Here is a 23,253-nt window from a genome sequence, read left to right as displayed (position 1 = left end):
CACTGCACTATAGAGTAACCCCCAGTCTTGTTGTACCTTTGCCTTGGATCTCCATTTGTCACCTCTGGTGTCTCCATCATGCATTTAACCTGAAAGGTCAACTCAGGGAGCACAAGATTACCTCCTGGGTGACTTCAGAACTCTCCACTATCTTCACACTACCAGGGACATTCAATTAACACTTGCAGATCGTTTATTTCTTATTGTGGGGGGTGAGGGGGTGCAGTATAAGTTTTCTGAATGAAACGTACGACTTGCATTGATAGCCTTAGAAGTAGAGTAACAAAATCATTGACAATCAGGCCATTTGATGAGCGTTAAGGTTTCTCGTGAAGCCACGTTCCCCCTTTTATCCCAGCAATGACCTGGCACTTGCTCTGTTGGGCATCACATCACTATAGGACTGAAATACAGATGGGGACACTGGGCTACGGTTGAAAGAATGAACACTCATGAAAAGAGCAGCTATATTGTGGCGTTGGCAGTCCTACTCTAGAGCAAGCCACCAAACACCATGGTGTAAATGTACCCATTGAATGTCCTTACCCTCTGTCTTCCTATTGACTTTGGTGAGTAGCTTTCCCCAAGAATGGGATTTTGCACCATTACTAGACAATGGTTTCTGCCATGTATGCTCCTTAACACCGAGAAGAGTCCATGCTTCAGGTACTGCTCAGGCCCTGGTGTTAGAAGTGAGTTCCAGTCACAATCTGACTAGGGGTAGCCTCAGGAAAGCTGCCTAACTTGCTATCCTGATAAGGATCAGGATACAGCTTAGAAGGAAGAGAAAACCCCAAATGAAGAGTTTATTAATTACCAGCCCACTATCAGCGACACCATCTCTGGGCAGGTGATCTTAGGCTGTTTGAGAGAGCTATCTGAGCATACGGCAATGATGCAGCCAGTAAACGATATGTCTCCATGGTTTCTGCTTCGGGTTCCTGCCTCGGCTTCCCCTTCATTGAACTATGGACTGGAAGTGTAACCCGAAATAAACACAGGTGCTTTTGGTCAGAATGGATAATCACAGCAGCAGAATGAAGCCAGAATTCTTGTCCATACCTAGAATTGGTGCCCATTCAGGCAACAATCCCTGTGAAGTCACAAAGACCAAGGATTCATTAAGACAGTTGAGGACTTAGGGATCTGCTGTAGGATGAGTGCTCAGTACTGAGGGCTGTTATTCCCAGAAAACATCCTCCTTCTAGAACTAAAGTCCTGCTCCTGTGTTTCCAGGCCTGCTGTACAGCCACAGAGAAACAACTCATTAGATTCTGGTGTTTAGGTACCGGTAGGCAGAAGGTGGAGAGAGGAGGAGCAGCCCGTCCTGCCTCCAGGTTTGCTTTCTAGCTTCCTTGCAATCTTTGCTGGGCTTTGCCTTTACCAAGTGCAGAGCCAAGGGGTGAGGATTTCTGCGGGGCCCCGCTGGGACTCAGTGGGTGAATGAGTTAACATTTACAAAGTGCTCTGAGCTCCTTGGAGAAAAGGCCCAATCTAAGCATTCTCATTAGTGCGTGAATAATAGATGAGCCCAAAGCACTTTGTGAATAGGAAGTTCTTTAGCAACGCTAAATAATACTCCCTCCGACCTACCTGCGAGAGAGGGGAGGGGCCGGTTCTTGAAGCTCTGATGGTTCGTTCTGGTCTTTACTGTCACTAAGACCCAGTGAGGTCTTGGGTAGAGCGATTCCCCTCTTCTGCCTTTGAGGATGGAGAGGATGACATGGGTGATGTCAAACGCAACTCCCTCAATCGGGCGCCTCTTCACAGTTCTTTCTGTTGAGAGGGATGCGGACAGCAGGGCGTCAGAGCAGTCATCCATGGGGGTGGGCTGATCTCCAAAACAGGACTCCACTCTGGGCAGCGGCTGCACATGCTGCCCCCTCCTCTTTGGTACTGTGAGAGTGAGCTTGCCTTTTTATGGGGGATGGGGGATGGAGAAGGGTGGTCCTTGAACCTTGGGCTGTGGAGAAAAGACCTCCTGGGTCTGCTTCCTAGGAAACGCTTAATGGCTGCGTCTGTTTACAAGGCCTGTGGGACACACACCTAACCTAGAGTTTATTGCAAAGATTGCAAAGTTTGGAAGGACCGTTTTGTAGTGAACTGCATTCATATTGTGCAGTGGCTCCCTAGAACTCTTCCTCTTGTAGCTAAAACTTCATCTTCAATAAGTCAAGCCCCGCACCTCTACCTTTCCCAGCTTCTACAACCACCCTTCTGCTTCTCCTCCCCTTCAGGTCCCTCCTTGCAACTGGCACCATGCACTGTTTGTCCTTTTATGACAGGTTTATCTTGTTCAGTGTAGTGTCTTTGAGGCTTATTCCTCCTGTATAAGAACTTTCCCCGTGTGTGTGTGTGTGTGTGTGTGTGTGTGTGTGTGTGTGTGTGTGTGTGTACGTACATGTGAGCACAAGTGCCCTCAGAATTCAAAGCGGGAGTTTGATCACCTGGATCTGGAAGTACAGGTGGCTGTGAGCCACCCAACTTGGGTGCCACATCTTGAACTTGGATCCTCTGTAAGAACAGTATGTGAACCTAACTTCTGAGCCATTTTTACAGTCCTTCCACCTTTTTGTTTTGAGACAGGGTCTCTCAGTGAACTCTCATTAGTTCAGCTAGACTGGGTTGTCACCAAACCCCAGGGATCCTCCTGTCTCTGTCTTCCCAGTACTAGGATTGCACGAACTGACCGTGGTTGTTAAAAATTGAACTCAGTTCCTCATACTCGTGTGTGTCAAACACTTGACCAACAGGTCAGAGCTATAATTCTTCTTCCCCCTGCCTCCCTCCCTCCCTCTCTCCTTCCCTCCCTCCCTCCCTCTCTCCATTCTCTCTTCCTTTCTCTCTATTTCCCTCTATCTCCTTCCTTCCCTTCCTTTTGTTTCACAGGGTCTTACTACACAGTCTTGACTGGCCTAGAACTTGATTTGTGAAGCAAACAGGCTTCAGGTTCACAGAGATTTGCCTGACTCAGCCTCCTGAGTGCTGGTATTAAAGGTGCTCACCACCATGCCTGGACTCCTTTCTTTCTTTTTAAAGGTCAAACAATATTTCTCTTTTTCGTTCATCCGTTCACCTACTGGTGGACACTTAGGTTGCTTCCACTCATGTCTCTTGTAGACAAAGCTGCCATGAACATGGATGTGCAGATAGGTTTGAATGCATGCTCCCAAAGAGGCATGATTAGTGTATCACACTTAGATTGTGTTTCCAGTTTTCAAAGGAAGTTACCACATCCAACCACACTCCAACATATACAGCATTGCAAGAGACATTTTTAATGTTTATTTGAAAAATAACTATTTTGTGTGAATGGATGTTTTACCTGCTTGCTTGTTTACGTGCTATATCCACGTCAGATGCCAACAGAAGCCTGAGGGCATCGGATCCTCTGGGGCTAGAGTTACAGACAGTTGTAAGCTGCCATGTGGGTGCTGGGAATTGAACCTGAGTCCTTTGAAAGAGCAGCAAGTGCTCTTAACCACTGATCCATCTCCTTAAGCCTGGAAGGGAATTTTTTTTTTTCGGAGCTGGGGACCGAACCCAGGGCCTTGCGCTTGCTAGGCAAGTGCTCTACCACTGAGCTAAATCCCCAACCCGGGAAGGGAATCTTTAATGGCTTCAGATTCTTCAGGCTGCATGGTCTTAATGTCTCCTGTATGCACCAAATTATGACCGTGAAGATAATTTGCACAATTATTTTAGTAAAAGGATTAATTCCACAATTTTAGAAATTAGGGCTTGGACGGAACATTAGAGATGTGTGGTACTCGATGAATGTTTTCTCTCATTTGGACACAGCAAGGACTCAGAAACTCAGCCATATGTAAGAAGCTATTTTGGCTAGGGTAACTCTAATTAGGAGCATCAGGTTAAAATTGGCCCTCTTAACTTGAGTCCATTGGCCCAGTATGAAGACATAGAAGAAGTCCAATATTTATTTCTGGCATTTCGAGCAATTCTCACATGGCTTCAGAGCCTTCTCTCTTGCCCACATCTGTCCTCATTGGGCACCTCTCTGACTTTTGGCTCAAAAGTGGAACTAGATGTATGGAAATGTTCAGAGTCATTCTGCTTCACTCCATCTAGATGGGCTCTCCCAAGGCCACTCACGATATGCACGGGCATCACCTGGGTAAGCCACAGGTCTCTGCTTGGTAGTCTTCTAGATGCAGGGTTCAGGGGGACCATAAGCTGGGAAGGGGACAGCTTTGCTTATAGGAAGAGTGTGGGAATGGAGATCCCCTTCCAAGGACACATGGCAACTTAGACACAATATCCGCTGAGATGTGTGTAGCTGCAAAAACATCTAAGAGTAGCTAGTGTGGAAACAAAATCCTAACTGAGGCACACGGCTACCTGACTAAGGGGTTTTAGGTTTGGTAGATTCCCTGGAGTCATTGAGGAACTGCCTGGTACAGTTTCGGTGTGACCCTGGCACATTAGCTTTGTTCTTGGGCTTGTCACTTCATGGTCAAAAGTAGTAGCCTCAACTCCAAAGAGAGAATCTTCATTTTAAGAGAGAAGGAAGCAATCCTAACTCTCTCCAGGGAAAAGCATTCTCCAAAATTCCCATTAAGCGAACTCCCTATAACATTGCTTTCTAAATCAAGATCTCCCCTACCCCCACACACTAGCTGTTGAACTGATAGTACTATACTGGGTGATTAATTACAGTTGAGTTTCTGGACAGAGACATGTTGCTGTCTGAACGATGGTGGGTACTGTACCTCTAAGAAAGCGGGGAGAGGCTGAACCCGGACAAATGACGATGTTTACTGCAGAGGCACAACTCCGAGGGAGGGTGAAATTGGCCATGAGTTTTGGTTATGAGCGTGAAACGTACAGAATCCTATTTAATGAACTTTAAATGCTTCGCTGATTCATTTACCAAGATAGAAAGAGGGGACCCCTTTCCCCACTTCTTACCTAACCCGTTCCTTCCCGATTGCCATTTCCAACCCAGGCTATAAAGATGAAGAAATAGTGACCTATTCGAATAACATTTCGCAGTGCACAAATAACCGTCACACATGTTACCCATGCAGCCTTACTGAATGAACTCAGGTTTAGAGGGCAGAGTTAGTCACACTTCTCAGCACACGGAAGACTGGCACTGTTGCTTATAGCTGTTCTCTCTCCTGTGATAATCAACGGGACGTTCACGAGAAATCTTTTCTTATTTTCCTTCATCTCCCTCCGTTCCCTTTTCCCTTTATGCATCCTGGCAACCATTCTCATGTCCAAAGTTCATCTCGTAATTTGTGCATGCGTTTGTGAAAGGTGTTTTTTATTCTTAGTGTGTGCAGTTGTAGGCACAACATGTGGCCATGTGCTACGGTTTCATTCTGGTCTGTCCTTCCGGTCCCCACTTTTTTTCTTTTTTTTTCTTTTTTTTCTTTTCCAGAGCTGGGGACCGAACCCAGGGCCTTGCGCTTCCTAGGCAAGCACTCTACCACTGAGCTAAATACCCAACCCGGTCCCCACTTTTTTGAGAGTGACCCATGCTGGTGTGCGTATTAACTCTACTGCCTTGATAAACTGTATTTTTTTTTTTCGTCTGACGAGTTCATTCTGTTCCGCTTATCTGTGTCCCTGTAGTGGAAACACTGATTGCCTCCAGCTCTTGAGAGCAAACATCCTCACTCGTAGACACTAGACTGGTCATAGGTTCTGCTGGAATGACACGAGGAGGCTGCGGAGGAGTTATAAAGGGGAAACCTATTCAGATAAATACCACTTGAGTGGTCCCAGAAAGGCCGTACTCACCTGCCAACCTAGAATGGTTCACACAAGTAGGTCTTAAGAATGCCAAGTAACGGGGTTGGGGATTTGGCTCAGTGGCAGAGCCCTTGCCTAGGAATCGTAAGGCCCTGGGTTCGGTCCCCAGTTCTGAAAAAAAGAACCAAAAAAAAAAAAAAAAAAAAGAATGCCAAGTAACTTGTTCGAGCTTAGCAGAGACGGAGAATCAGGACAAGAGCTCAAGGTCCAACTCCAGAGGACTTTCCTTTCCAGAGCTTTACTCTGCAAGACACTGGGTCCGAATACTGAAGACTTACCAGAGAGATCTCCGAGGGTCTTGCTTTTCAGGCAGCACCTGGAATTTCAGAAATTCTCATACCCACAGCCAATTTCAGGCAGAAGAAAGTGACAGTAGGAGAGACTCTTGGGCTATGGTCTGACTCAGCCTGATGTCATGCCTCCATGTTTGTCTAAAAGAAGGCTCATAGAATCAGATAGTATATTACTGGGACTGGCTTTGGTGGGCATGCAGTCCTGAGGGAAGAAACCTGAGGTCACACAGCTAGGAGCAGGATAAGGCAGGGAACTGGCACCTGACAGCTTCTCTCTCTCTCTCTCTCTCTCTCTCTCTCTCTCTCTCTCTCTGTATGTGTGTGTATCCATACTTTTGATTCTCAAAGGCCTGAAGTGTGCCCCTGAGGATGTGAGGCAAGTACTTCTGTATGTGGAGGGAGGGAAGGAACCAGTCTGTAGCATTTGCCTTTTCTATAGGGCAAGCCTCCCTCCACAGCAGATTTCAGATTGCAGAAGCACTGTTACTGTCCATAGAGTTGGGAGAGCCAGTTGCCAGCATAGTGGACAGCACACAGAACATTTTTACCCCTTGGGTATAGGAGACAAAGTGTCCAGGGCTACAGAGGGTCTAAGCTTCGACTATTTAGTATAACTTAGATGATGGTTAAGTTTACTGTCTTCATTTCTTTTCTGTGGTAGAGGTAAAAAACAAACAAACAAACAAAAAAACTTGACAAAGGCAACTTAAGGGAGAAAGGGTTTATCTTAGTTCAAGGTTCAATGTAGCACATCCTGGGTGGGATGTCACAGAAGTGGGAGCTGGAGGGAGCTAGTCCTGTGGCATTCTACTCAGGAGCAGAGAACAATGAATGCACGTGTGTGCCAGCGCTCAGCCTGACTTCTCCATTTCTTACGGTCCATGATCGCCTCACCAAGAGAACGGTCCCACTCACAATGGAGACGGGCATTCTCACACTAACTAATAGAGTCAAGGCAATCCCTTATAGACATTCTCAGAGGCTAACCTTAGTCCTACACAGTCCCTCACACCCCTGCCTGGAGGCTTGGCTCCTAGGCGTCCAATTGACAATACTAACCGTCACATTGCTGAACGTAAAGTCCAATAGTGGCTGTGTTTACTACCGGCGGATGAGATCCCCTGGCATTGAACTTGGGTAGTTTGATTGAGGGTGAGCCGGTGCTGGCTTAACCCTGGGCTGCACAGGTCTGAAACAGTTCACTGGCTGCCTGTTTGGCTCTCCGGTTTATATATTTGTCTTGATTTGTTTGAAGACACTTTGGTGGAAACATGAAATAGGAACTTGGTAGAAAAAAGGCTAAATGGGCTACCACAGAGATACGCTTTATGTATGACCACAGAGATACGCTTTATGTATGACCACAGAGATACGCTTTATGTATGACGGCAACGCTAGCTCTCTAGACCTCCAAACTTCTAGCCTTCCTAGACAAACTTTTAAAAGAATTGCACTCCCTCCTGCTTCAGCACACACAAGGCATTATAATCTATTGCTTTCTTTAAGTAAAAAACTCAGATACTGTTGCGAAACCTTGTGGACTGCTGGAATGAGTGACTCCAGATTGTTATGCTGTTGGGGTCCACGGACTTGCTTACCCTCATTTCTTTGGAGCGTGGGGTGCCAGAAATTCTCAAGTCTAAGGAGGTGACACACTGCTTCCCCTCCCTTGTCCTCAATAGCTGTTTGAGATTCATTCAACTGAGCATGCACAGAAGAGGTAGAGGGCTGGGACAACTGCCAGGGCAGGTGTCCGTTCTGGCTTGGATGGTGCTAACGACTTCTATGAAGTCACTGGAGATGGGGTCACCCCTCAAAAGGGAGCAGGGAGCCCAGGAGTGAGGGCTTGTCCCCCACCCCACTGCCCTAATTAACAAGTTGGGTCCTTTCCAGGTCCTTCCGTGGCTCTCCTGGGGCTGAGTTCCACTGGGGGCCGGCAGACAGTCTTACTTTAAGCAGCATATTGATCCTCACGTGGGTCTAGGGCCCCTCTTGGGGGAGCACTCTCTGTTTTAAGTGCATGCAGTTACTCTCTTGACTGGCTTGTAAACAGCTTTTAATGGGGCTATTAGTGTAAAAGGACAGGAAACTTTCAAAAACAACCTCTTAAATATTCATGAGGATGTTAAATCTGGCGCTTAATCACCAGTGTTTGCACACAGCTAACAGGGAGGGAGGACAGCTAACAGGCTGCCTTCACTCTGGGCAATTGACAGGACATTAATAAACGCTCTTACAGTCATGATGAATGGCCCCGAGACTAGGAGGACTGTTTCTCTCTAATTTTTTTTTTTAACAAAAGAGCCCTTTTCCTGTGGGGATCCCAGTTCTGGGGGGTGTCCATGTGGAGGTGAAGGTGGGTTCTGGGAAGATGGAGGATGGTGTGTGTGTGCGCATGTGCATAAGTGTGTGTGTGTGTGTGTGTGTGTGTGTGTGTGTGCGCGCACGCACAGAAACTTTTAGGGTGGAGTTCCCTGGTGGGCCGTGGCCTGATGCCTAACCAGTCTCTAGTCCCTTAGATCGGACTTAATGTATGCAAAGATGGCCAACTGTGGCCCACAGCCCTACCTCTCCTTAGTCCGCCTTGCTAACTGTGGATTTTAGTTTACAGACATGTCTTTCTAGAACTTTTCTTTGTCCTGTTGGATATAGACCCTTCACTGAAGAATACATGGGGAGATTGCTTTTTAACTTACAAATGGTCTGCATTGTTCCGTTTCTAGAATGGACCTTGGGGACAGACTAGGCTCATTCTTACTGATTCCAGATCAGAAGAGAGAGAGAGAGCTGCGTGGAGGGGAAGTGCCTTGCTTAAGAACGAGTGACAGACCTCAGGTACCCAGAGTTCCAACTCCCTAGCTCTTCACAGGATCACCCACGTCAGCCGGATGAGGTGATTCCAGAAGAGTCAGAGAACACAACCCTTGTTTTGTTTTGTTTTCTTCAAAAAAGCCCGATTCAAATGCCTGCCCAAGAGCTGTTGGACTTATGCTAGAAGCTCCAGCATCTCACAGTTTCAGTGTGGTGAGACACCCCAACCTTGTTATCTAAACCAAACTCAAACCTTTCCCCACTTCTTCCCGAATACTCATTAGGCTTTATGTATATGGGTGTTTTGCCTGTCTCAGTGTGCTATGTGCATGCAGTGCCTGAGGAGGCCAGAAGAGGGCGTCAGAGTCTCTGGAACTGGAGTTACAATGTTGTTAGGGGCCACGTGAGTGCTGGGAATTGAATCCTGACCGTCTGGGAGAGCAGCCGGGGCTCCGGGGCTCTGAACAGTGGGCGGCTGAGGCACCTCTCCAGCCACGTATTAGAACTTTTGATTAACACGTTCTACTTAGGAGCGAAGGCGCTGCTAGTGTGTAGTTAGTCATACAAACTGCTTTTGTGGCGCTGGGAAAACCAGTCCTACGTTTTAGAATATCTCACTCAGCGTCCTCCATAAAGACGGCTGCAAGTTCCAGCCCTTCCCGTTGCATATCAGCGATTCCATCCAATGCTTCAGAGACCCACGCTACTGATCGCGGGGCTTAGGGAGAGGAAGCTTGCCATGAACATAGACAACAAGGTCCCGTTCTCAATGCACTCTTCCTCCAGCTAGTGATTTGACTTCACCGCTGGGTTGGAAGACCCGATGCAATAACAGAGTGGGTTTTTTTTTTTAAAACCTCACCTCTCTCATTCCTACCATTGCTGAAGAACCTGCAGTGTCCTGCTTCATCTGCGTGCAGCCAGATGTGTCCTTCCTTGCACAGCCAACTTTGGTCCCATCCCTGCCCCACAAGCCAAATGCTACCTTCCTTTGGAAGCAAGGATTCAAAGAACACCATGGCTGGGAGGGATATAGCTCTCTGTCGTGGCCTCTTCCTAGTTCCAGTGGAAGGAGGTTTTATTTATTTTATTTTTAATCTTTTTTTTTTTTTATGGAATGTCTACCAGGAATTAAAAAAAAAAATCAGCCTCTCGTTAAACAGTTTGCATTCATGACCTTCATAAGAGCCAATCTATTGATTTGAAAAACAAAACAAAACAAAATGCAACTCCATCTGTCTCTTTCTGGGTGTCTAGCTCCTAGTCGTGGCTGATAGAACAACTGACGTGAGAAACAGTTTCCTTTTCACCATTAGAATGGATGTACTTGACAGTCCTTGCTGATAACCACTGCAGAATCTAGTACACATCCAAAGCACAGAGGAGACGTCAAGTCCACCCAAGTTCTGCTGATTTCTCAACAGAAGGCTGGCATCGGCCGTATAAAGTGCAGAGTTGATTCTGTGTGTCCTTCAGGTTACTCCACCCAGTGTTGGATTCACAGAACCCAGCGTTGATTGATTTGACTCCTCTGATCATGTTAATAATGGTTTTTCTCCTCAGCGCATTTAAACAGAGGCTCCTCGAGCTCTGTTGAAAGCACGGACCCAGGTGTGTTAACATTTAGGGTCTCTTTAGAGGGGCTCCAATGAAGTATCGTGCCTGTCAGACGCTCCTCATCTTGCTTGCCTGTAAGTTGAGCGTAGTACACCTGCAGTATTGATCTCGTGCTGCAAGCGAAACGAGGCAGGCGTTCCCTATGTGCTCTCCCCACTGATGCCTTCCAGGCTTCATAAAGTCAAATCCTGTCCCACCAAACCTGGAATTTCCTCTCGAAGCCTGATCTTCTCTGGTGCTTTCAGGCTTACCAGTGGCGTCATGAACTCTGCAGGTGTTGGCGCCGGAAGTTGGAGTTTTTTTGTTTGTTTGTTTGTTTGTTTGTTTTGTTTTGTTTTTTTTCCTGCAGTGGAAACTTCTGGTTTCTTTGGAAAGTCAGTTATGTCAAATGACGTTTTGCTGGGGCACACAGGTGAAAGGGATGATTTGCTGAATCAGACACAGTTGAAAGGGTGCTTGATGAAGGAGTATAAACATGACCTCACAGGCAGTGGGAGCGGGAGCATTGGTTTGCTTTGCTCTGCCTCTCCATTCTTTGCTAATGACGTCGTCGTGTTCGTATCGGCTCTCCTTACACCGTGTTGCTGAGCTATGCTTGTGGTAACACCTGAGAGAAACTCTCCAGAGAACTTCCTGCGGCTTCTTGTTGATTCTGCAGCCCCAGGCTGGTTGGCAAACCTTGCAGTTTCTTCAGGATTGAACTGCAGCTGCCGGTTCATGCATGGTGTCTGCCTGCCGGGAGGACTGGGCTGCAGCCGCTGACTCATATTTGGTGTTTGGACAGCTGATATCCTGACCACGAAGATTGCTCTCCCCTGCCCCCACAAATAATTATTTCTATACAGGTCTATTCCCTTCATGTCCTGATAACTTTTCTATTACCTCTGGTGGGTGGTGGGCTAGAGGGGAGGTTGGACACTTATTAAAGTAGGTTGGAAAAATATATGCTTACATTTTCCTATCCCCCACCCCAGTGGAGATGATCGATTCTGCTGTGTCCTCTTATGACTCCACTGAACAGCCTAGTCCACACCATGCTCCTCGTTTGAGTGAAGAGAAACCTCCCTGCTTCTCCTGCATGCTCACCACTCGCTCCTCCAGTTTGAGCCTCACAGCCAGCAGAGTCATCCTTTTCAAAGGTAGGTGCATTTGAATGCCGTCCTAGTTACAGCCCTTCACTGGCTGTGCGATGCCATGAACATAGCCCGCCAGGCTGCACATGCTGGTCTCGCACCGACCTGTCCAGTCCCATTTCTGTCCTGCTCCATGCTGGCCGTAAGCCCTTCTGTTGTTTTGTTTTGCCACTTTTACTGTTTCATTTTTTTGAGGAGGGAATCTCACTGTGTAGTAGTCCAGGATGCCTTCAAACTCATGATGCTCCTGCCTCAGGCTCCTGAGAACCGGGATTCTAGGTGTGTGCTGCTTCTCTATGTTCTGTACGTTGACTCAGAGTCACTCTGCAGAGGATTCCCTGTAGGAAGCATTTGTGCATCCATTGTTGCTCAGACAACACTCACGCATCCACCAGAGCTCAGGGTAAAGACTAAACGCTAGGAGGTGACCTCCTTACCGTCATTTACACTTCCCCCTAGATGGATTCCTATTGTACTATATTTTGGTACACATTTATTTACTCGTATAATTATTTAGAATGTAAACGCTAAGAAGTTCAAGACCGTGGCTGCCTTGCCCCTGTGTCCCCCAGTGCCTTGACGAAGTACTTGTCACAATGCAGATAGACAGACAGTGGACAGGACGGATGTAGTCGTGAACTAAGGAGAAAACACTGAACACAAACCAAGTCCGAGTCACTTTTGTATCTGCATCCAGGCGCCATATTAGGGTTTGTACTGCTGTGATAGAACACCACAACCAAAAGCATCTTGGGGAAGAAAGGGTTGATTTTGCTTATACGTCCAGATATGTCTATTGCTGAGGGAACCCAGGGTAGGAGCTCAAGCAGAGCAGGAATCTGGAGGCAGGAGCTGATGCCAAGGCCAGCGACAGGTGTCACTTGCTGGTTGCAACTCCACGGCTTGCTCAGACTTCTTTCTTAGAGGACCCAGGGCCACCAATCCAGGAAATAGCACCAGTCATTGGGCTGGCCAACCCTATACCAATCACCAACTTAAAAAGCCCTACAGGCTTGCCCATGGCCTGATCTTCTGGAGACATTTTCTCAATTGAGGCTCCCTTCTCTTGGACGACTCTAGCTGTGTCAAATTGACACAAATCTAGCAGCACAACCGACCACTTGTCAATGACACACAAACAGGTCACTGCTAAGCCATAACCTTTCCTTTCTCATTCATCCCCACGATCATTCATTTATATCAGTATCACAAAGTAAACATTCCAATTTTTAAAAGTCCCTTAGTCTTTAAAAACTCAAATATTTAAGAGTCCAAAGTCTCTTTAAAACATTCAAAATTTCTCTAAACATTCGAAGTTTGTTTAAAAAGTCCACAATCTCTCAACTGTGGGGGGGAAAAATTAAATGCCTCCTTATTCCTAGAGGGAAGAACCAGGGCACAGACCCAATCAAATCAATGGAAAAGTGAACTCTAACAGTGCAAATAACTCAAGTCCAATGTCTGGGCTCCACCCTGTGCAGCATGTGAAGCTCTTTCCCTAGGCACTGGTCTCTACCTGAGACCATCCCATCAAGATGCTGGTTTCATGCCTTCAAAACCAGCACCGTCTCATGACTCTTACACCTCCCAGTTCAGCAAACAGCAAGGTACATTCCGGGCTGTCTCTGGAACACAGGTCCTGGGTGCTAACTCCGAGGAAACACTTCCCAGAAGACTTCACTTCGAGGATGCTGGTCTCTTCTTGGTCACAGCTGCTCTCTCAGCCCCAGCTGATCCTTATCAATTGTCCTAGTAAAGCAGAGGAACTATGGGTATGAAAGCTGTAAGAATCCTGTTGGCAGTTGAGTTAAGGAATAAAGACGAGACATTTCCACCAGTCCTCCATCGTCTGATCACCTCCCTTCTGAAGCCTCTCTCTGTCTTCCTTGGAAAACTTAACAGCTAATGACCTGCTTATTAATTGCTATAAGAACTCAAGGACCTGATTTAGAGGAGCTGTTAAAATGGAGACATGGTGTCAGCGCTCAGTAAGGATTAAATTTTTTTTTAAACATCTATTTACACATCTACTTCTTTATATGTGTGGGTGTGCTCACAGCACAGTGTATGCTGAGGTCAGAGAACCTTTTTCAGGAGTCTGTTGTTTTCTACCATGATGTAGGGTTCTGGGTCTCAGTGGGTTTTAACTCTGTAAACAGTGGCTTTGAGAAAGAAATCACAACCTCTCTGTACTCTGGATTTATACCTCCCTCATCCCCCCTGTCTCCCCCCCCTCCACCGCCCCCGTGGAATTGGACATTGAACTAAGAGTTTTGTCCATGCTAGGACAATGTCTCTGTCCCTCTTCTTAAGTTTTATTATTGTGTTTTTCTGTCTGGGTTACTATAAAAGCTTTGAGAACAGTAGATCGTGACTGTAACACTTTGTGTTTGGAAGCCACCAGTAGAGCCTGTTACACGAGGGGTTCCAGGCTGCAGAGACAGAACAGACATAAAGTGATTGCCATGCAAAACTGAGGGCCAGAGTTCAGATTTCCTAACCTCCACACAACTGGCCCAACCCAGGAGCTTGCACTGTCATTCCTGGATCCTTGGGACTTGTGGGCCAACTTGTTTCGCTAGACGAGTGAACTCTAGGTTCAGTGAGAGCTCCTGTCCTTAAAAGGGTAACACACACATACTATCAACCTTTGGCCTTACATGCATGCACACATGTGCACCTTCAAAGGAAGGAGGAGCATATATATATATATATATATATATATATATATATATACATATATATATATACACACACACACACACACACACACACACACACATATACATGCCAGGGCACATGCATGCACACACACACACGGAGTTTCTCGGGGATGATTCTCCTTCCTGGGGTTCAGTGAGTCATAGTTTGGGAAACACGTGAGGATGAGAGAGATGAGAGGGGTGGCCGCACTTAATTCTGTAGTTAGGGGCACTGATATAAAATGCCATGTCATAACTTGCCAAACAAGTTCCTTCAACAAGGCTGAGATCTCTGTCATGTTTTTCTCATGGGGAGTCGAGTCCCTCGCCTACCCTTCTCTTTTGGGTGACGTCACACAGGAGTGAAGCATCTACTGTGCCCATTGGTCTACCCAGCCTTTGGCCAGTCAAGCAGAGACAAGGCTGCAGCTCGGCTAAGCCCCTCCCTTGCCACGTATTCATTGAGATGCTTCCATTTGAAAGAGGAGATGGTAGTCCTGGCCGTCCAAATTCTGTGCATCGCGGTGGCTGTATCTCCTGAATCCCTGTCCTCTGTTGTAGAGAGATTTCCAGGAAGGTTAATGAATAGAATTTGAATGGCGAAATGCAATCCCAAAGATCCTGTCCTTCACACAGGAGGTCATGCCCTCGAACGCAGCCTGGGAGGAGAGGCATGTATTACCAACTCTTACGCTTTTGTACTAAGCATTAGGTCTCGCCTTTACCATTAGATTAACAGAGATTATGGTGCCGCTAAAGAGTTTAAACATTGCGCTGACCTAAATTGTTGGAGCCATAATACTGTGGTGCTATATGCCAAGGACTGGGCCAACTGGTTGTGTAGAGGGGGAGGAGGAAGAGTTATTTCATAAGCTGAGGTGCCTCTCTATACCCAAGGCCCACGGAGCATCCCCCCTCCCATGTTCTACACACTTACCTGCCTATGCGGCCACTCTGAGGCTGCTCCTTTGCTAAGAGGACATTTAATGATCAGTGGCTGATCACACTTGCCTGCCCTTGCTTGGCTTCTGTGGGCGGAGCCCCGTTGAAGTTTCAGATGGTTTCATTAATGTCTTTTTATCCGTGTGAAGGATAAAAATAAACTCCTCAAAGCTCTCAGAAACCTGCTGCCCTGGACACAGGAGGAGGAAGGAGAATGTCACTAATTAACCTTAAATCATCTTGGCAGTGTCAGGTCCCAGAGAAACCCAGGACAAGGCTCACTTGTACCTGTGTCTCCTCCCAGTACTTCTTACCACTCCCCCATCCCCTAAACCGCTGTAGCTCAGAGCCTGGTCTTTGCTTCCTTTACCTCAGCTTCTGATTCTTCTGTAAATCTGCCAGTTCAGCTACACACTCTCTGGGTCCTTAGCTCCTTCCTTGGTCCACTTGCGCTCTCCTCTCCTCTTCTCTCCTCTCCTCTCCTCTCCTCTCCTCTCCTCTCCTCTCCTCTCCTCTCCTCTCCTCTCCTCTTCTCTTCTCTTCTCTTCTCTTCCTCTCTAGCTTTCTCATCCCCCTCCTCTCATGGCCTGGTTCAGTGTAGTCCCTACCAGATGCCTCTGGCTGTACTCTCTCTTATATCTACAATAAAATCCTTCTCCTCAGCCATGCCTTGGAGCAGTCATGGCCTCACTTTCATTTACACAGGAACACACAGAAAGTACAGGGCCAGGCAGCTATTCTTCATTTCAGAGTAGCTTCTTAAATCCGCCCGCCTTTTTATTTTTGGCTGCCAATCCAAAAAAATTGGGGAAGGTGTTCATTAGGTGTGCGTGTTTCTGATCCTCCACCTGGATCATTTCTTCGCCATGGAAGACCCAAGAGAGCTGGGTAGATTATGATCTGGGGTGTCCTGCTGAGTCAGCACCCTCAACGATGGATTTACAGGGTTGTGGAAACGAATGGAATGAGCCAGTGTTTGCTGTATGTTTCATGGCCTCTTCTTAAAGTGAATGTTCAAATCCCAAACCCTGGGTCCTGAGAGTTGGAACTCCTTTTGGAAATAAAGACTTTGTAGATATGAAGTTAAGATGACATCGTAATGGGTTAAGTTGGGTTCTTAATGATGGTCCTAGATGACTGATGTCCCTAAAGAAGAGGGACATTTGGACACAGACATGGATGCGCATGGGAAGAACAATGTCATCCCAGCTTGTTTCAGAGTTTCTAGAAGAAACCAAAACCCTGGCACAGCAAGTTTGAATAGTGGTCTTTAAAACTGTGAGTATAAATATTTTTATAATTTTATTTATTTATTTTAAATGTTTTAAGTTTTTTCTTTTATTTTTAAGTGTGTGTGTGTGTGTGTGTATGTGTGTGTGCATGCATGCACTGTAAGCGTAATGCTTGCATAGGTCATCAATAGGTCATCAGACCCCCTGGGGCTGGAGTTACAGGCAATCGTGAACAGCCTGGTATAGAGTCTCACAAGAGTAGTGCATGCTCTTAACCACTGAGGACTCAACCCTCCAGCTCCAACCTCGGACATGTGAGCTCTTCAGCGCGTACCATGTTGTTTCTCTTCAATGCTGGATATGGAGCTCAGGGACTTGGATTTTGGGTGCTCTACCACTGACCTACATCCTTAGCTCTGCCTTTTGTTTTTAAAGGAACCTTATCAACTGGGTACACCATCTTCCATGCTCTGTGAAAGGCATAAGAAAACCAGATCCCTTGCCCTTTGGTGTGCACTGATGGGTGGTTCTCCAGTCTTTCAGCTAGCATGCCTAGTTTATATGTAAGACCTCGTCTGAAAGGCCTTCAGCATCCAGAGTTCTACCAATAGTCACATTGCAAAAGTGTTGCTGCTCTCTGCTTCCAAGATGGCTCTCTGCACGGGCTGGAGAGATAGCTCATTGCTTAGGAGTACTGGCTGTTCTTCCAGCAGACCTGGGGTTGGTTATGAACACCCACTCTAGGTGGCTCACATGTGTCTGTAATTCCAGTTACAGGGTGTCCTTTGTCCTCGTCTGGTCTCCTGAGCACTAGGAATGCACATAATACAGAAGTACACACGTAGGCAAAACATCTATACATGTTTAAAAAACCCAAAAAAACCATAAACCACCCAAACTGCAAAGATGGCGCCCATTGCTGCCCTTTCATAGGGCAGAAGGTCAAATACTGTGTCCTTAGGTGATAGAAGGCAGAAGGACAGAGGACTCTTAAGTGTGTCCTTTTATGCCTCTTATAAGAGCACTGATTTACTCATGAGGTAGGAGGCTTCATGAAATAATTACTTTCCCAAAGGCCCCATCTCTTAGTCCCTTGTTCTGGGGTGGAAGTTCTTAGCTCTGAGTGTTGGGTGTGGATGCACGTTCAAGCTGTACCAATGACATTTATTTACAAGCTCTTCTTGCCCAGGAGCTATTGGCTCATACCAAGGGTGAGGTCATGGCCAAGCCATGCCTTCCAGTGCTAGGCTATGAGTCTAATGAGGAAAATGATAATGTCTAACACTCATCTGGCACTGGGTAGTAATTATTCTCTCCAGGGTTGGCCTAGGCAGAAACACATCCAAGAATCCTAGTTAAAACAGCAGGCGTCTTGGAAAACTCTGTGTGTGGGATTGGTGTCTAAATGGGATGTGTGCCCTACCAAATAAATGCCAGATTTAATTCCAGTTCTCTTCCATTTTCTTCTGGGTTTGGTATTAAAGCATGATCGTGTGCTCAAAGGCAGGGATCAACTCTATCTGGGACACTCCTGGATTTCTCAGGAGTCTCCTTGGAGGGAGTCAAAAAATGTGTGAAGGGGCCTTACTGTCTTACCCACACTTGTCTCTCTGGTGACTGGGGACTGTCTCCAGAGCCCCTGGTTAGTGTTCATGACTTACTGTCGTCCTCTGCTAAGGGCAGACTGGATGACGAGGTCCATCACCAACAAGGCAACAAGGGAATGGCTTCAGGTCACTCAAGATGACTATTCTCAGCTTCAGCAAACAATTCCAATTTAAATAGCACAGTGGAAACTGTCCATTTAGACACCCTGGAATTACATGTTCTTTAACTACAAGTTTCTTTAACTTTTCTTTTAAAAATATTTGTTTCCTTTTACGTATATGCATGTAAGATTGAGTATATGTGTGTAGGTTAGAGGACAGCCTTGAGTGTCAATCTTCACCTTCCGGGGATCACAGTGCTGTTTTGGGGGCTCATCCTCTCTTTTTGAAGTAGGATCTCATGTATCCTAGGCCACTGCGATGGTTTGTGTATGTTTGGCCCAGGGAGTGGCACTATTTGGAGGTGTGACCTTGTTGAAGTAGATGTGGCCTTGTTAGAGTAGGCATGTCACTGTGAGTGTGGGCTTTAATACCTTAGTCCTAGCTGCTTGGAAGCCAGTAGTCTACTAGCAGCCTTCAGATGAAGATGTAGAACTCTCAGCTCCTCCTGCACCATGGCTGCCTGGAGGCTGCCATATTCCCGCCTTGATGATAATGGACTGAATCTCTGAGCCTGTGAGCCAGCCCCAATTAAATGCTGTCCTTATGAGAGTTGCCTTGGTCATGGTGTCTGTTCACAGTAGAAAAACCACAGCTAAGACTGCTTCCCTTCAACTCCTATCTTTCTGCCTCCCAAGTGCTAAGATCGCAGGCGTGAGCCGCAATGCTCAACTCTCTACCCAGTTTAGAGTAAAAATAAACCTGGCCTATTTGAACAGACGAGAATTTATTAGACATTCATAGAAGGGTTAGGAAGGTTGAGGAAACAGAAATTAAGAGAGACCAGAGAGGGGGGAAATCCAAGTCAATCCTTCACAGAATGAGCTCAGAGGAGAGTAGACCAGCTTGTCTTGAACAAACTCCTCGAGTCATGGCTGTCCTGGTTGTTGATATCACCTGCCTCTGTTCAACAGGTGCCCAGCTGCCTCAGGCCTTAGCAGAGGAATGCAGCTTATACCTCCCCAGTGCTAATGACATGTGATATCGGCGTACTCTCTGGAGAATTGTCTACTTGAGTCCTTTGCTCATTTTGAAACAAGGTCTATTTTTTTGTTTGTTTGTTTTTGGTATTTATATTGCTGCCATAAGAGTTCTCATTTTCATTTGTTCTGTAATTTCTCACCCTTTTATTGTAGATGTTATTTCTCTCTCTACCTCTGTCTAATCAGTCAGTAATTCTACCTCCCACACATCTCTTGAAAGTGTCCCAAATGCTATGCTTGTTACCAGGCAACGCTCATCTCTCCTTTCTCCATTCAGCTCCTAGCTCCTATTGCCTGATGTCTCCTCCTCGAATTCATTCTTCTTCTCCAAGTAGGATGTCAAAAGTCTGTCTAATTACTCCACTGTCACTGTCCTGGCCAAAACATTGAGTTGATCTCCAGTCCCTAAATGCATTTTAAATTCCCTTCCACAATGTCAAATGCCCTATAATTCACTTCCTATCTACATATCCCCTCCTCACTTCTTGTACTTTAAACTATAGAACAAATGTGTGTCCATTTGTCTATCCACTCCTCTCCATGGCTTTGTAGAGAAAACCATTGCATTGCTAGGTAAGAAGTTGCTACCAGATCTCTCTTGTCCACCCAGGGCTCTTGCACGGCTAAAGTCCCTCTATCCTTATCTTCCACTCGCTCTCAGTCATCATCATCACCATCTAAACCATATCCCATGAGGTGTTGGGGTCCTCAGGGGCTCTGGGTACAGCACCTCAGATTGTCATTGCCTCTCTAGAGCCCTGGTCCCCTTCCCCACTGAGGATGAGGCTTCTTTGTTCTTTTCTCTTCTCACAGATTCTTTTGTCTTTTGTAGAACCTCACTATTTTGTGCAAGTTTCCCCCCCCCCTTTTTTTTTAAATTCTCGATATAATGCTGGGGTCATGGAACATTTTGCATGTGTTATGAATAAGCCTCTGTGGATATATGTGAACCTGCTTGTGTACCGTGAATAAAGCTCCCATGGATATTTGTGAACACATCTTAATAAAGTTTGACTTATCAACTTTTTAAAAAAATAATTGCTGCCTTTTGTGTCCTGTGTAAGAAGCTGCTGTCTGCCTCCTGACCATGAATTAAAAGGCATTTGTTTGAGCTTTCTTAGGCATACTTTAATTTTTTAAAGATTTTAATATCACTTTTATGATCTATCTAAAATTATTTCTGTGTGTAGTGTGAGATCACGCTTCAAATTTTTCTCCCTAGTCCTCAGTCCGAGTCGGTCTTTCTGCTCCGATGCCCTGTTGTGCTGTGACAGGCACTTGTTAGTGCTGCCTTCCTTCCCCTTTGTGCTGCCCCATTGCGTCTTCATTTGGACTGTAAGTCTCTGTGAGCAGAGGCCACCCATTCTGTATCAAGAAGCAGAATGCATCGAGCTGGTGAGTGAGATTGAGTCCAGAAGCCATCACCCTTCAGCAGCTGCATGAGGCTTGGTAAATCGTCATGCTTCTTAGTTAATCTGTTTGGGAGACACTGTACTGTGTGCCGGACGTGGGGCTGGGTGGTAAAGTCATAAAGATGAGTGTGACTTGGCCAGGACTTGAGAGATTTCATCCATGTGTACACGGGGATGCCAAAAACATGCAGTGGCTGAACATTGTTCTAAACGCTGTGTCAGATCCTTGAATAGCTGGCGCTGGAACCAGAGAGGGGAAGAGTAAAGAAAGTTTACCTTGAATTTCATTGGATGGGTAAGGAAAGGTAGGATTTCTCCTGGGGAAGAACCATAGAGACAAATGCGTTCTAAAACTCTTTGTTTATCTGAGACGGAATTCAATTGGGAACCATGCCTCTGCATTTGCTAACTCTGGCATCCCAAACGCTGCTGTACTCAGTGCACTAATCGGGAATACGGTTTACTTAGGCGAAGTCACCTGTAATCAGTTTTATGGCTGGAATGGCGGAGGCGGGGAGAGAAGATGGTTGATAACACAGCCCAGGCAGATTTTGGTCTCTGGTATCTCTGGGAAGTACCCCTCTAGGACAGAGGGCATTTCCTGCTGGGCGTCAGTTTTGTGTTTAGCCAAGCCTTTCTTCACAGTGAGAAATGTTTCTAGATGGATGCTGTTGGATGCATGGAGGTAGGGGTCCTTCTCTCAAACAGTGGGCACACTTCTAATGAGAACAGTATGCTCAGCTTTGCTCTAGGGCATGCCATTTAAATGACCCTTCTTCCTCCCCCTTCCTTTGTCTTCTGAAAATCCACGGGGCCTCATGTAGGAAAAAATATGAGTACTTGTGTGCCCCAAGGTCCTTGAAGGTTGGCTCCCCTCTGCTGCCCCCACCCAGGCCCTTGAGAGCCAGTATCATCTCCCTCCCTCCCAGGCTCCTCCAAAGAGCTCCCTCCCAAGACCAGCCTCCTGACCTGCTGTTGGAGGGAGACTCCCACACTTCCAGCCTTAGGTGATATGGCTGTGTCTAGATGTGCTTAACAAATTGCCCGTTCACTCAATTACATTTTATTTAATCATCTGTAATCATATAAATTATGCCTGATGGTAGTAAATGTTGGTGTCAGTTCCTAATTACAGGTTGATTAATTGGCCGGGGTGATCTGTATTACTATTTATATAAGAATATAGGAGGATGATGATAAATTAGGATGGGTAATCTGAGCCCAGGAACATGGCCCCCGTCCAACTGCACTCCACGTTTGGTGGGGGCTGCGGGGGAAGCCACTGCCCTCTTCCCTGTGCTCTTATCAGATACCTCTAGGATGGTTTGCAGTGTTCTGACTGACTGATTTTGGCAACACCTGAGTCAAGAGATATTTATTATTATTTGGTTAGCGTGCGTGCGTGTGTGAAATTTTCACCACGTAGTACTTCTCCTTTTGGCTGTGGTGGAGATGAGTAATGACAATCTCATTAAGTTCCGTTGGGCTCTTTACAACCTGCTGGGTCCAGAAAGTTTCAGGATTGGATCTGGTGTGGAGAGCAGGACTCCCGAAAAAGGAGACATGGGGAGGACTTGATGTGTGTCTATAAGATAATTTCTTATTCGTCATTTTTTCCTTTAAAATCTCTGTTCATCCTTTGATAATTTTATGCAGTGTATGTTGATGGTATTTAACCCAAGTCTATCCATGCTCCCTTTTTACCCACCTAGCTTTATGTCTTTTTTTTTTTTTTTTTTTACAAAAACCTCATTGAGTCTGATACGTCATGCGGTATACTCTTGTGCACTGGAGCATGCATGGTCCATCTACCAGGGGTCATACACTCTTGTGTACGGGGTGATCCGCTGGAGCATGCGTGGTCCATCTACCAGGGGTCATACACTCTTGTGTACGGGGTGATCCGCTGGAGCATGCGTGGTCCATCTACCAGGGATCATATACTCTTGTGTATGGGGCGATCCGCTGGAGCATGCATGGTCCATCTACCAGGGGTCATACACTCTTGTGTACTGGGCAATTCGCTGGAGCATGCGTGGTTACTCTCCTAAAGAAAACTGACCAGACTTGCAGTTGTTAGCTTCAGAAGTTCAGCTCCTCAGCGAGGGGTGACTCTCTCTCCCTTTAGGCTTCAGATTGCCGGGGTCTCATGCAAACTATCACGACTGCTGTGAGTCCTTGTGTGAGCGCGTTTGTTGTTAACTTCATGTAAAAATAGACACACCTAGGTAGAGAGTATCTTAACTGAGGAACTGTATCCATCAGACTGGACCATGAACATGTTTGTGGGGTATTGATTATAAAGTGATATAGAAGGGCTCAGCTCACTGTGGCTGGCGCCATCTCTGGAAAGATGGGCCAGGGTTGTATAAGGTAGTGGAGCAAGCCAATAAACAACATGGTCTTTGTTTCTGTCTTTTTCAGGTTCCTTCTTGAATTCCCGCCCTGACTTCCCTCAGTGACGAACAATGGCATGAAAATATAAGCCAGATAAACACCGGTGTTGGCTGTGGATTCGTTTTGTATTTTATTACAGCAATGGAAACCAAATTAGAACACTTCATGTGTGCAGAAAAGGTTG

General features: G+C 46.3%; 1 long non-coding RNA gene across 1 annotated transcript; it reads left to right on the top strand.

Annotated features, from left to right (window-relative positions):
* The first annotated feature begins 1,097 nt into the window (after positions 1 to 1,097).
* LOC120098201 (uncharacterized) lies at positions 1,098 to 23,170 on the top strand. The gene is made up of 4 exons (XR_005496287.2): positions 1,098 to 1,337; positions 8,798 to 8,909; positions 11,477 to 11,641; positions 23,097 to 23,170. It is a non-coding gene; the product is annotated as an uncharacterized LOC120098201 (long non-coding RNA).
* The last annotated feature ends 83 nt before the right edge of the window (positions 23,171 to 23,253 follow it).

This window comes from Rattus norvegicus, chromosome 18 (genome assembly GCF_036323735.1).
Source record: "Rattus norvegicus strain BN/NHsdMcwi chromosome 18, GRCr8, whole genome shotgun sequence".
In the NCBI taxonomy this organism is placed as follows: Eukaryota; Metazoa; Chordata; class Mammalia; order Rodentia; family Muridae; genus Rattus; species Rattus norvegicus.
This window is presented reverse-complemented; position numbering and strand designations above follow the sequence as displayed.